Source organism: Vanellus vanellus, assembly GCF_965231255.1.
Source record: "Vanellus vanellus genome assembly, chromosome: 6".
NCBI lineage: Eukaryota > Metazoa > Chordata > Aves > Charadriiformes > Charadriidae > Vanellus > Vanellus vanellus.
Genome location: NC_138911.1, coordinates 8923108 through 8937629, shown reverse-complemented (window position 1 = coordinate 8937629; position 14522 = coordinate 8923108).

Below are 14522 nucleotides of genomic sequence, written 5' to 3'. Positions count from 1 at the left end.
AGCTGAGCTGTTAGGGGGTCCTTCCTTTAAAGGTTTTCCCTCTTTTTTTTTTTTCTTTCGGGAGAGATGTTCTAACCAGCCTAGGCTGGGGGAACACGGTTGGGTCAGCTATTACTTTAAGTCAGAATTACAGACAATGAGTTACTCAGGAAGGGGGGGAAATAATTCAGAACTTCATCCAAAATCCCTGTCAGCCAAACTAAATCTGTTTCGTATTCAGGAGCTTTGATTAGCTTTATTGATACATAGAAATGTGCTTCCTACTGATGCTTCTGGGGTTTTTTACTAGTTCTGGCTGGGACTAAAGGGAAAGTGCTAAAATGCCCTTTGAGTCTCTTCTTGCAGGACATATCAGAGATCTCAGGGGGAAGCCTGTTGTCCTTACTCTTCCAGCTAAGTTCTCTAGTCAGAGGAACTCTGGATAACTTCAGTAACTATAGTAACTTTTGGGTGCTTATCTGGTTTTCTTACATACTGTTTGAAAATTTTCCACATTTGCCCACTTATTTCAATTCCCCCAGCTGTATCAGCTTTAAAAAAATACCTGCAGTTATCCTGGCCAGCATGCTGTCTTCATTCAAAGTATTTATTAAATATTCTGAATTTAAGAAAAAAAATACAATATTGCATTATTATTAATAATATTGGGTTCTGACATGGAGCATTTTGTCTTCAGAAATAAAAATGAAAAGCCTTTAGAAATGTATTTTGTTTGGACTCTAGATACACTTATTTTGCTGCTAGTATAGCAGGTGTTTTTCTTAACCATTTTTTTAGGAGAAATCCTAAGTTTAGAGGAAATGAGCACTCGATTATTTAAATTTCCTGAGATTAGAGGAAGAACACTTTGCCAAACAATGCCTCTTCACTTCAAAACCTCTCCTCATAAATTATGTTAGGAGATCTTATTAAAAGTCTGTAAAAATTTCCTATTAAAAATGGTTGATTGCAGTCCAGACCATCACAGCTTTTGTGCTTTCAGTGAAATACCACAGCTGTCGCAAAGAAATATATTGTGAGACAAAAGGTTTTGTTTCCTTAGTCATAAATTATTTTTGTGATATCTGTAGTGAGATAAAACTTTCACTTATGTTTGAGTGAAGGAAGATTCCAGTGATAACTTGTTCAAAAATCTATAAAAAGAATATAAGAATGTAGATCTAGATAGCAAATTAGAATCAGACTTCCTTTTTGCTTAAGGAAAGCAATTATTTCTGAAGTCAGTGAAGATTATAACCAGGGATAATAGCATAACTTTGCAAAGCACGGTGCCTTTATCTCAGTAGAACCTGAAGTTTAAGCTTTCAAGTCTGACCTTCGAGAACTATACAATAGAAACCTTTTGTGTTCGCTAGTTTTTAAACCAAAGTTAAACAGTAGCAAGTAGTCTGTTTACTAATTATACTTACAAACAAAAATAGAACTTTTTTTTTTTTTTGAGATTTTAAATAAGCATTAAATAAATTGACTTTGACCGTATTTGTTTTTCTGTTGGCAAATGAGTTTTCTGCTACGGAATTCTGCAGAAACAGTAGCCTTTTAGAGGAAGAAGGGCTGTATGGACACTGAATAGACTGTGAAGTGTTTGCTGCCAGGATTGGATTCTAACTATGTTCACCCAGTCAAGACGTAGAAGTATATTCCACATATGACCTGTGCATGTAATGAAAATATAAAAATACATCTTATATACTAAAGATTATTTTCTGAAATCAGTTGCCAAATAATTTTGAATGAAAGATAAATTAGGATATTCACCATTTGCTCATACATTTGCTTTATGTATAAAGGTCAAATTTCTCATTCTCCTCCCCTGCTCGTTATAGAGATTACTGAAAAAGGAAAGATAGTACAGGCGCTAGAACTCAGTTTGAGAGACATTTTGGATTATGTTTGGAAAAATCAATATGTTTTTTCTAACTATCAACAGCATTTATAACTAATCCAGTTTACCCTGCACCATCACAAGTTCACTGGAATTTGTTTTTGTGTATATTTAGATTAGGAGTATACAGAACAAAAATGCAATACAATCTTCTCATCTGCTGTGTAATTCAGAGAAATAGCGTATGCGGCCTTGATCCTTTAATAAGATCCATTACTATAGCCCCCTACTTTTTTTCCTTCTGAGTGATTTTTCTTATAAATCAAAATCCAACTTTGTAGTGCTTTTTTATGGCGACATGTGCTATGCATTCTTTGGGTCGAACTTGCTCAAACTGAAAGAACTATGAAGATAAATATCTTTAGCATAAGGTCTAAAGTAAAATAATCAGCCTTTGGCAATTATTTCCTTTGTGAGGATGAAGATATATATTTCACGTCCCATATACCTGGGGCAGGGACAACGTGAGTCACGTATTTGTGTTGGCGAGATTCAGGAGTTGATGCACAGCAGTGTAGATGAGGTACAGTGAGCACAGAATTACATACTGCTCCAGCCATTGCTGAAGGGTGTGGGGGGTGCTTTTGGGGTTGGCAGGGAGTACCTAAAACCTCTGTAGTCCTCTGTACCCTGTTAGGATCTAGCTCTGTGTTCTCACTCATGCTGAATGATCTTTTACAAGTAATCCCACTGATGTCAGTGAGACTTTTCTGTAATAAAATGCTGTCTGACAAGAATATGGATATCAGAATCTGGCCCTGCTTGTACTAATTCCATTTTAATGAACACTTAAATGGAGTTGTTATTAAAAAAGTCTATTTCCTAATATTCAATAAATCAAAACTATAAAATCAGTTTGCCAGTTGTTGCCACTCCAGTCAAAGCCAGTTTCTCTTGTACTGAGAAGAATAGTACATACTGCCTCCATTCAGGAGGGATTAATTGTAATACTTTTATCTGTTTCATAAGATTTATTTCTAATAATGAAGAGTAAAGAAAAGTAGGGGAGCTTTTAACGTTTATTATTTTTATTACAGCACCATATAGTCAAGAGACGTTTCACAAACACAGAATTTGCTAAACCTAAGACGCTTGTTTTATGAATGAGCAACTTCAAAACAGAATTTTAAGAAAGCATTATTCATTTTGCTGATCATATCCATTTAATTTTATAAGATGGATCTTTGGGCATTATGTGATAATGCAGAGGTACATATTAAAGCCTGCTAAGATTTTGTAGGCTAGTCATCTAATGAAGATTATTAAAGCAGTAGTACGGTGTGCTACTGCGGAAACTACCTGACATGAGTCCTCACTGTTGTGCAACAAAGTTGGACTGTTTGTATGGAAAATGTTTGGGATTTTAGATGGTTTCTCCCGGAGGGCCGATCTGCTTAACTGCCGTGGTGACATTCATACCAAGGAGTAGGAAGTATGCTTATAATTCTATTTGAATTTGTTGCACTTTAACAAAATATAAATAAAAAGCAGTGAAGGGAGGGTAAAAAAGAAGCTGAATTCGTTTAAGTCAAAAATAAAGCTGCCATTGTATTGCGAGCCCAGCACAAACATTCTAGCGGTATTATTTCCTTGGAATTTGCTAAATCTTTGACATCCAAATGTCTCACGAGGGTGGGGAGTGCTCAGTTCCCTCAAGATGTTCTTCTAGACAACAGGCAAGTGTCCTGATTTTATACCTTTACACATACTAGGTTTCCAGAGTCTCTAGCTTTGATGCAGTCCACTAGACATCCTGATGTGGGGCCAAGGATGCCAACTCCTCCATTACTCTGCAGCAGCCTACCAGGCTGTTTTTATAAATTACATGTTTTCTCCAACCATAAATATTGCTCCTAAAAGGGATACTGAAATGAAGATAATATGACTTTTCAGTAATAGGTCTTCTAATGTCAGCCATTCTGTTTAAACTGTTCAATTTTCAACAGAATTAAAGATCTACACAGTATATTCTACCTCCTGCAGACTGCAGTTGTTAAAAGAAAATAAATCACTTAAACAGGGTCATGAGCAACAAAGGCCAATGTGGGTTCAAAGTTTACAGGTCTCTGCATTTATCAGGTAGAAATATGCTACATTTCACTATTTCATAAAATATCCTTTTATGAAAAAGCCATCAATCTTTGTATGTCCTACTAAAACTGATTTCTCAAATGAAAGAAATGAATGATGACACCAAATCAAGAAATCGTTTATGAGTTTATATTTTTGCAAGACCACCATGACTTTCACATACGTTTTCAATTTTGGTAAGGATGTGATTATCATGTGGATATGTTTTACTCCCACCATCTGTACTAAGGGAACTGTCAGAACTGTGTACCCTTTCTTGGGCAGTTCAGGATTTGTTCAGATTTTTTCATTAATCTGTAGTGGGTTTTATCCAGTGATAGTTATCATGTCTGTACATTATCTACAGATTTTCTGGGGTTTGAGAATATATGTAAAAATATATATATAATCATTTATCATATGCAAGTTCACATTTAAACTAAAACTGCCCCTAAATGACTTAGTTATATTTCAAAAATTTTTAACATTTCTGTGGAATGATTTTTGTCTGATTTCTGTCACACACTCTACAAAACGTCATCTTAATTACAGATTTTTTGTTATTTTTCTGGCCTCTCCTTGCCATTGCCACATTTCCTCCAGGTGTCACCAAGCTCTTTGACCAGCTGAACAATTTAGATACTTAAAAACAGTATTGTATATTCATGCTTCAGGTATTGTAGAACTACAACACAATGGTTTGGGGTAGGAATAATATTAGAAATTAATTATTTCTCATCTAGTAATGGCAGCCAATACAACACAATAACTAGCATGCCACACTGTAATAAGGAAAAGTGATTTCTGTTCTGGCAAATGGTGTGGTGTCCCTTTGTGTCTACACAAAGCATATGAGCTTAGCCTTTCTAGGTCTCCAGTGAAAACAGACACAAATTAATATGGTTTATTAAGTATCAGTCTCATAAGAAGAAAAATGTATGGGGAAGTTCAGCTGAACTTCTGAGAGAGAACTTGATGCTTGGGTTTTTAAGAGGAGCATTTTGCTCCTTTTGCTATGGAGGTAAGTTTGAAAAAATATCATTATTGAGCTGTTTTTTAGGAAATTCACTTTTTTGGTTTATTTATCTTTTTTAACTGTTTTTGATTCAGTGATGAAAATACAAAGTTAAAGAATGTTCCATGCTTCCTTTGTAATTGATAGGTTAGACTTTTAGTCAAAGAATATATGCTATCTAAACATGTATTTATTCCTATCACCCTTCTCTTTTCTCTCCTGGGGAAAAAAAAGGGCAAGAAAAGAACAGAGTTTAGCTGTAATGTTGGGGAAGAACCTTTTGCAGTCACACATAGAGTGTTTAATGTGGAGTTCGCATTATCAGAACACAAGCCTGGCTGCACTATGGCTAGCATTGCTTTTTTGCAGCTTTTATTGTAGTTACAGGGTCTTGTATTGTAATTTAAACAGCCTACTCTTGTATGAGCATGCTATGAAATACATCTTATGACACCACCAAAGACTCTGGAAAACCTTACATACAGAGAAGACATAAACATCTTTCAATGAGCACTTTACATTACAAGCCAAACATCTTCCCAAAACAAAATCTATCTTGTCTGAATAGACTGAAAGGTAAACAAAACTTTCTTTTCATCTGGTGATGACCTTAGAGAAAATGTTGCGGTTCAAGCAAGCAAGAGTAAAAGTTTGGGATTGTAATTATTTTTTTTTTTAATGAATCTCAGAAGAATGGTACTTACCTGAAATTTGAGGGCTTTTGTTCCATGTGCTCCTCAAAGCATCCTGAAAAAAAATCACAGAATTCTATAACAACTCCCTCAGGTACCAGAATAACACCCCCAAATCCACAAACAGAGTCATGACAGTTCAACGTGCTTTGCCTTTACCTCTCAGTACTGTACTCCGTAGTTCTTACAGTCAAGGGCCCATGGCTGATTCACACAGCAGAAGCATTCAAAGTAGCTGGAAGAATCTGAGGCCATGTGCATAATGTGTAAAGGGCGCATAACCCTGTTGGAGAAGTTGTTCATCACTTAATGGATTCTTTACCTGAAGAAAAGCAGATGAAGAAGTCAGAGGCTTTAGGTGTCAAAAAGGCAGTTTCCACTCTAAGTGGAATGGAAGCGTTATCTTAGAAGTATCTTAGAAGCACTTTCCCTCCCTTTGACCCGTATAAAATCTGTGGAAACCTGGTTAAATATTCAAGATATGGCAATATTTTTCAAATGGCTAAGATAGTTAAATTCCATTCTGGTGACCATCTACACTGTAAACAGTGTGTATAATCTTAAATTTGAAGAGGAAGTCTCTAAAGAAAACTTTATTAATGTGTTCTGTAAATGCATGCAGTTTTGCAAATGCACGAGCATGGTCACATAGGAGTGTGTCATAATGTGTCATGTAGTTTGGTATGCTGCATCTGATCATGGCTGCTGGGGGATGATTTGGAGGATGATGGATGGAACTCCAGTACAGGCTGTCAGAACAAGTTGTCCAGGGAAGGCAGGGGAAAAGGAGTGGAAAGGTTCTTCCTTGTCTCTTCTCAGCCGCTGTTTAACATGCCATGAAATGTAAGCATAATTTCATTCTCTAATAAAACATTGAATGTTTTTATAACCTGTCATTGATCATGAAATCATAATGGTAAGAGATCTGAAGCTGATCCATGGAGTCCCACCGTTTTTATAGTGCTTTCGATTATAATTTTATTAAAGAGTGGAAAGTGTTCTGTGAGAAGTATTGAGAAATATCTGTTCCAAAACAAGTGGGAAGCATGTCTTTATAATATTTTAAATTCCTTTTCCAAGCTTAGTAGAGCCAAGGGTTCCAATAGTTAATTATGTGCTGTTACACTTTATTTTCATTAAAAGTCGGTTATAATACAGACCAAATACAGAGTGCTTGTTTTCTCTGTGTCTTTCTTTCTTTAATATGCATCTGCTGAATGCCCTCTTACTCAATAATTCTCTAAGCTGTATGGTCCTCATCGTGACTGTCTCTCCTCATTAAGAAATCTTTTCATACATCTAATCATTTGTCTGTGGCTCTGACCCTCTTTGTGAGAAAAGGTCCCGTACGTTGTCCTGAAGAAACGTTTTGAAGGATATATCCCTCTCTAAGGTGCCAGAGGTGCAGCATGCTACTTTTGTATAAAAGTCTCACAAGAGAGCAGAGGTATGTCTAAAACGGTGCAGCTTTCCTTTTCTGAAGGATCCCTCTCTCTAGGAGTTCCACTACCATTGTTATTCTCCCTTGCTGTTTAATTCTAAGAGCACAGTGATACGTGATATGTATTTGTCTTGCTCTGTCCTCGAGGACATAGTAATGTGCTGCTGGGTTAGAAAAGCGTTCTTTAAAAGTACTCAAATGCTGGAAAGCTGTTTCTTCCGAGTAGCTGCAACCTGAGAACATCTTTTCTTAGGAAAGAGAGCAGTTCAGAAACTTCTTAACCATTTAAATGCACCGCTAGTTTTTGTCATTTAACTTTTTTAAAAAGAGTTACAGGATATAATTATATATGAGCTATGTATTTCAAATAAATGAAAATGATGTAGAATTACCGCCTTTTTCTTTCTTTTTTGTAGAATCAACTTCTGTGATAAATCTCAATTTTTTAAGAGCTGTATCTTGCTTCCATAAGTTAGGCATGGGTACTACACTTCGTGTTACTCTTTTGTTGTTTTAAAGTTTATTATATCCTGTTGTCCCTGCCTGAAAAATATCTTTGGGGAACTGCAGGAACTTGATACTGTCAAAAAGTTTGTACTTTCACATTTACAGCTGAGTGCAAGCTTCTGTCTACCGCCGTGTTATCACAGCAAGGTCTAAACTTACTGAAAAAGCAACAGTTTTGAATAACTACTTGAATGTGATACGTCTAATAAGACAGTATTTTATATTGTTAATTCTTTAATTAACCTCTCCGTAATCCCTTCTTTACTCCTTCCTGCTGCGTGTTTGCCAGAGAGGGAACTGATCAGAACTTACAACCCTGTAATGTTTTACAGCTCTGCTGGATTTTACGGTATTTCATTTCTTGCATCACCTGTGAAGAATTCCAAATGACAAAGCTCCCAGAAACCTCAAAATAAAGAATCTGACTCTTCTTTTCTAAAACACTTCTAAAAAGTACATCATAAAATTAATGTAATTAAGGACTATAGTAGCCTTCTAGCCAAGCTTTAATAAGGCTACACAATAAATCTCAATAGAAATACAAACTTGGATCCTAGACAAAGAAATGCTTCATGTTCATTTACTGAGGATGAGATTCGTTTTGTCTGTTTAGTGTAGACGTCTGCACGTGATGCAGTCATAAAAACTTCATTGATGAAGAGAAATCAATGCTAGGATCAACTCATTTTACCTGTGTTAATTGTCCACCTAAGAATGTCTACCTTACCTTCAGTTCAGTGAAAGTGGAGGTTGACTTATATTCAGCATCCCACAAAAAATGTGCAGGTTAGTTATTAGTGCTGCATAATACAATACCGACACAGTCTCACATGTATTCCTAAAATCATGGCTCACACTATTTGTGAATTTTTTGTTCCTCTGATGTAAGCAGATTTGTTTGCTGATTCTTGTATGCAATACTGACAATTAACATATTATAAAACCACTTTTCATCTGAAAAGTTAGGATGGGGCGGGACGCAGTGCAGAAGTTTGGGAAGGAGCATTGGCACTTTTGCTGTGGGCAGGTTTTATAAGCGTGTTGCTTAATAAGAGGTTCAGATCTGACATTTGAATGTTAAAGCCCCATATTAAAAAGGAGGCCAAGCTGGCCTTTAAATGAAAGTTCTGGCATCTTTTGTGAGCATAAATAGTATAGATGCCTCTTCAGTCAGTTGTCCAATGTACAACAAATGCAAAGTGACAAAGTCAGCAAACAGAAATCTCTCACTCTACTGAGAAGTAAACAATACTAGAGTACTTATGTGTAGCTTTGACCATTCCTCTTCAAGGAAAGCTTTGCTTACTCATTGCTGCTACTGAACTTGATATTGTTTGTAGGAAGGCTAGATATTGAGGAATACTACTGGACAGTTTCAGATGTTTAGTTCCAATTGATGTTTTCCTTTCAAATCTCATATTCATGATATTAACCTAGCATTCTGGGAAGTGAGCACTTTTCACTGGAAAGCCACTGGTCAGAGGTAATTTGCACTGGAGAACAGCTTTGAATGTAAACACCATAGGAAGGGATGCTCTTAGCAACTAAGAATTCTGCACTCAAAGAGAGCTTTAATGGAAATGGCTGGTTTTAGTGTTTTAACTCCTGTTAGCATTTGGCTGGATTTTGTGTCAGTTCCCTAGTGTGCATTGATGGAGTGGGGTTCTCCCACTTTTCCAAATCAACAAGAAAACTATCTGCTTAAAGAGTAATTATATGGCTGTACATGTTCAGTCATCTGATGGTTTTGAACAAGAGCAGTCACTTACGTTGCAGCGTGTGTTAGTTTTGTAAGTGTCATGTGAAGGCTGACAGAGATCACATTTCTGTGTTTTGCTGCTTGGTCCAGACCACAGCCTCTAGAGGTAATGGATCTCCACAGAACCTCAGTGGAGCAGATCACCAAACAGTGCAGGATTTCAAAAGCTTGTGCACTTTTATTGCTACAATATTCTTGTCTTAAAGGTGATGGCTTTTGTGTTGTGGTTTCATGTATCAGTGTGGTTTTATGTCTAAAAGCTGAGCCCTGTTGGTAAGCTGGATACCTGTTTTTTAAAAAAAAAAACAACAAAACAATAAACCAACAACTTTTCTTTTGTTCTTAGAGGTGAGATGTAGTAATAGACTTCTGAGTGTATATTCATATATGCTATAGTGAAAAGACTAGATGCCCATACATGCATAAAAGCTGGCAACTGAAGGGAGGCTCTGCTGTTACTGTGGACTCCAGATCTGAAAACCTCCTGTAAGAAGCATCATAAAATTTATCAGAGCATGGCTCAATCACAAATTAGATGGGTTTGTCCAAGAGAGTGACACCTATAACCAGCTACAACCCTTGGTCAATAGTAGATTGGTCCTGCTGTTGGCAAAGTTGCATTTTCTCTGAGGGTAGGTTATGAGCACCGTGTTTGCTGTTGCATCCTCTACTCTTGGAAATGTTAGGCAAGCTGCAAGTGCTTGCTAGCCCAAATATAGCATTATAAAAACCAGAATAGTCCAGCCAACTGGGTGAAATGGCCTAGGATGTCTGTTTATGACTCTTAAAAATCATGTCGTTCTCTTTCCCACTTTTTTTAAAGGAGCACAATAGAAGACTGGGGTTTTGTATCCCATCTTCATTGAAGCAGATATTTACAGGCAAGTTATAAAGTCCTGGAATGGGGTTTACATCAGATTTGTCTGTGCTACCGTCATTTATGTATGCATTTATGTATTCATTCTTTAGTGAAGCAAAGAGCATCTATACTGTTACAATTATAGCGGTTCAATTCCATACCCACCAGTGATGATTCAGTTTTCCTCATAGCTGCCCTCTGACATCTGTGGGATTTGCATTTGCGTGAATGTTCCAGCATGATTTGGGAGTGACACCAGGGGTCACAGCATGGCACTGCAGTAAGTAATCACAGTCTCCCATGGCCAACTTACAGGAGGAGCCGAGTATTTTGGAATTCCGGTCTTGTCCTGGGTTATTGCCCTGGAAAGTCAGATTGCAAATGCCAGAGGGATGTGCCAGATTTTGAATGGCAGCCAGCAGACTAGGAGTCACGGCAATCTGAGAGAGGCATCTGTGGCAGCTATTGCTTTGCAGTTCCTTGGTCCCACCAAGGTGCAAGCTTAGCTGCCATTACCAGAAGTCCTGGTCTTGTGTGCAGGCAAGGTATGCCTGACCCATCTGATTGGCAGCATCTTGCCTTTTCGGGTGGCAGCGTCTTGTGGCCCCTGTGATATTCCTACCAGGAGAATAACCCTTGAATTAAATCCAACATTTCAGCAATGACTTCTGATTTTGAAGTCTTCCTCTTTGCTATCTTTGTCATGGATTTCCAGATGCGATAGCCACTTATGACTCCATATTATCCTGACAGGTGGTGCTATTTTTATTTTCATATCTGTGCTTCAATTGTTGAAAAGCGGAGGAGCAGAGCCCTCAAGGGCTGTGTTCTGGATATGCCAGTCTCCAGGCTCTTCAGCAGGAACTTGAGAAGGACACATAATTATTTCACTGAGCGTAAACAGTACTGGTAGCACTGACACATCTAGGTTAACGGTTTTAGTAAGTATGACAGAATTTGAAGAGACAGAATTTGGACCCAAATAACGTGGAAATACTTGAAGGTTAATGCCACTTTAATTTTTTTTTTAAATCATTTTTGTTGAAAAATATTTTTTTTTTCCTGTACAATCTAGTAAGGTGAGGTCTATAAAACTTGCTTTGCTATCTTTTGTGTTAAGTGTATATGTGCATGTTAAAGGTTTTTAGTGGCACTGGGTCTACTTTATGTGGTGCTCTTTTCAAAATAAGACATGAGGACTTTTATAAGCTGTTGTTTTTCTTGACTTCACCTTCATTAATCTTATTTAGTTTCTGTAAGGGGCTATTTTGTGAGCTCCACCGATGGGTAATGTTTTCTTTTCCAAAGTTCATGATTCTTCTATTCAAATCACTAATTTTCACTGTTACACTCCAGTGGTTTAGTGCTTCCCAGGCCTCGAGGAATGAGTTTAATTAGCAATACTGAATGAATTCTGAGACATGATTCATCTTTCTTGTCACTTGGATCTAAGTAACAAAAATGCAATTTTAAGATGTACTTTAAAGCCTTGTGAGAATGACGTCTTCTGTATAACCGGTAAAAGATTCAGATGTAAATTTGGAAAAAAGGATTTTACCTGTCTGTCTGTTTTCAATTTAGCTAGGAGATATAGGATTCAGTCATATGTCCTGGAAGTCACTGGCATGTTGTTTTCAAAATATTAAGCTATGAGCAGTACTTGGCAAATACATACCAAATTAAAACTGTGCATTAAAGCTTTTTTAGATTAAGTAATCCATTTGGCAAGTTTCAAAAGTATCCCAGATTTAATGTGATTTCATTTGGCTCTGGCTTTTGATATTTTGAACAGAGCATACATAAGTCCACTGAAGGGAAAATGTAATTTTCCAGTGATCCTAATTGTTGCAGCGCAGAGGTCCAAATTTTGTCGTGTCTTTTTCTCTGAATCAAGAGAAGGTGTACTTATAAGACATAGTGTCATGAGGGGAAAATAGGGAATGCAGAAAGGGAAAGGAGGAGTGAACTCAGGAAAGCTGAGCTAAATTTAATACTTTGTAAATTTAATAATATGCGCCAGTCGGCACTGCTAGCAGTACAGAGAACTATAGCATTTTGCCAAGGTGTATCACCTCCCGAGCAGAAGGCTCAGACCATTTTACACCATTAATGGATGACAACTCTGCCTCACAGCAGCTGTGGGAAGAATTAAATGTAGTTTTCCAGAATTTACAAAAAGGAATCGAAATGGTTAGTAGCTTGCCCAAGGAGAGCTGTAAGCCAAACGAAGCTGAACAGCCTGACTGAGAATCCCAAGTTTAATTCTGAGACCACTTCCTCTACTCCATCACGTGGAGCACTGTGAATAAAAAATATGGATTGTTTAGCGCCTTTCTCATCTAGGCACAAAGAAATTAAGGACAAATTGTGGCTGTAGCTAGTTCCCTGGATTTTGTCAGATTCAGACTGATCCCAAATGTTATTTTAATGTAACCTTAAAAGAAACCCCTTGCTATTAATTTTGTATTTATTGCAGTTACACTGACCCTAATGAATTTTTTTTAAATGAATTTGACATATGTCACAAATATTTTCAATGCAGTTTAACATCATTAAATATAACCTTTCCTAGAAAAAACGTTCTATGAAGTGAATGTAGGATAAGATGGATTCTGGAAAGTCAAGGGTATCGCATATTACTTAGCACACAAAATAGATGTATGGGAATAATGTTTATGGAGCAACATTACAAGGTTCTCCTTCCCATGTATTGTCAGTACATCTCACTTAGAAGAACAAACTCCTTTAGAAGGGAAGGCTTATTAATTTAGTGCTTGGTTATTATGTATAGTTGGTTATGCCTTCAGAACCAAATTCAGTGACCTTAGGAACTTTTTTTCCAGCTTCGTTCTTTATTACTTTGCTCTCATGTGATAGCCAAGAGGGCTAAATGAAGCCTCTGAAAAGGAAAGGTTTTTCCACTTCCTTGGAGACATGATCTTGTTTTATGTTAAGCTTGCACAGTTTTTTGCACCTGGTGGCCCTAGTTCTGCTTGGAAGAAGAGCAAAGAATAAACCATAGTTCTTTACATTGTATGTGAACTTGTGAAGTAGTACAAATACAAAGTTATAATCCAGGCCATGAGAAATGTAAAATGAATAATTTGAGGACTGGATTCTACTGGATTACAATACTTTATAAACTTTAGAGCGCTGGTAGGGTCCCCAACTGGAATATAAATAAAGCATATCCTTTCAAAGGTTTATAGGACTATACTTGGTCCTCTCTTACTGCCTTAATTTATGATTGTTGCAAATTCACAAACTGTGAAATGTGTTGGTCACAGTGCTGATGGCAATAACTTCAGAATATGAATGAGAGCATATGGGTTGCTATTTACCTTTGTTTCACAAAGTCAGCTTTTTATCTTTGCATCATTTAACCTCAGAAATATGGCTGGGTTAGACAGGCATATGAAGCCTTCTGTGGAACAGAACATTTGCTTTCTATAACTTCATTAGTTTCTTCTGTGAAAAAATATACCATTTGCTTTCCCACCACTGTGCCGTTCCTCTACACGAATACAAATCAAATTAATGTAAATAAAAATAAGCAGCAGCTTCCAGATGTAAAAGAAATAAGGCTGCTGGGGCTCAGAATTTCTTTATTTTGTGTTGACTCTAAGGTGACTTTGGTAAAATGAAGGCCCAGTTGGCAAGCCTGCGTAGCACTCAAATCTCATTTAAACGTTATTTTGCAGGCTTTCATTAGTGGATATAAATTTTGCTTGCTTTTAGTTACAGATGAATTTCTCTGTGCCTAACTTTGATGCTTTTGAGTTTCAGTTTCCATATCTGTAAAATGGTAGAGAGACGATAAAGCTTTCTCAAATATTTGTCAATTGCCATGAGTTTTCCTTGGGCTGAAAACTATGATATTGAGTCTTGCTATTGTTCACCAAAAATGGGAATCCTTTGTAGACAGTTACTGTGTACTAACACATTTTTTGTGGTTGATGTCCAGAATATTTGAGACTAATTCAGGGATAGCTTGGTGTAATTTAATGGTCTGCGTTATGTGGGCGTTCATATTAGGTAATGACAATGGCTACTTCGAATTTATGCTCCAGTAAGTTTTTTTACCAGAAGAAAATAGAACCTTAACTTGTATGGTGATTGGTGACTCTAAATCAAGGCACAGCCATTTTGTGATATCCAGATCAGCATCATTCTTTTATTGTGGTGTAACTGGATATAGCATCCCAGCCTGCATTTGTTTGAGAAGCCTCTTCAGACTTTTATGAATTGATGGGTGGTATAAAAGAAACTTAAAGACTGTTGTCACCATATCTCA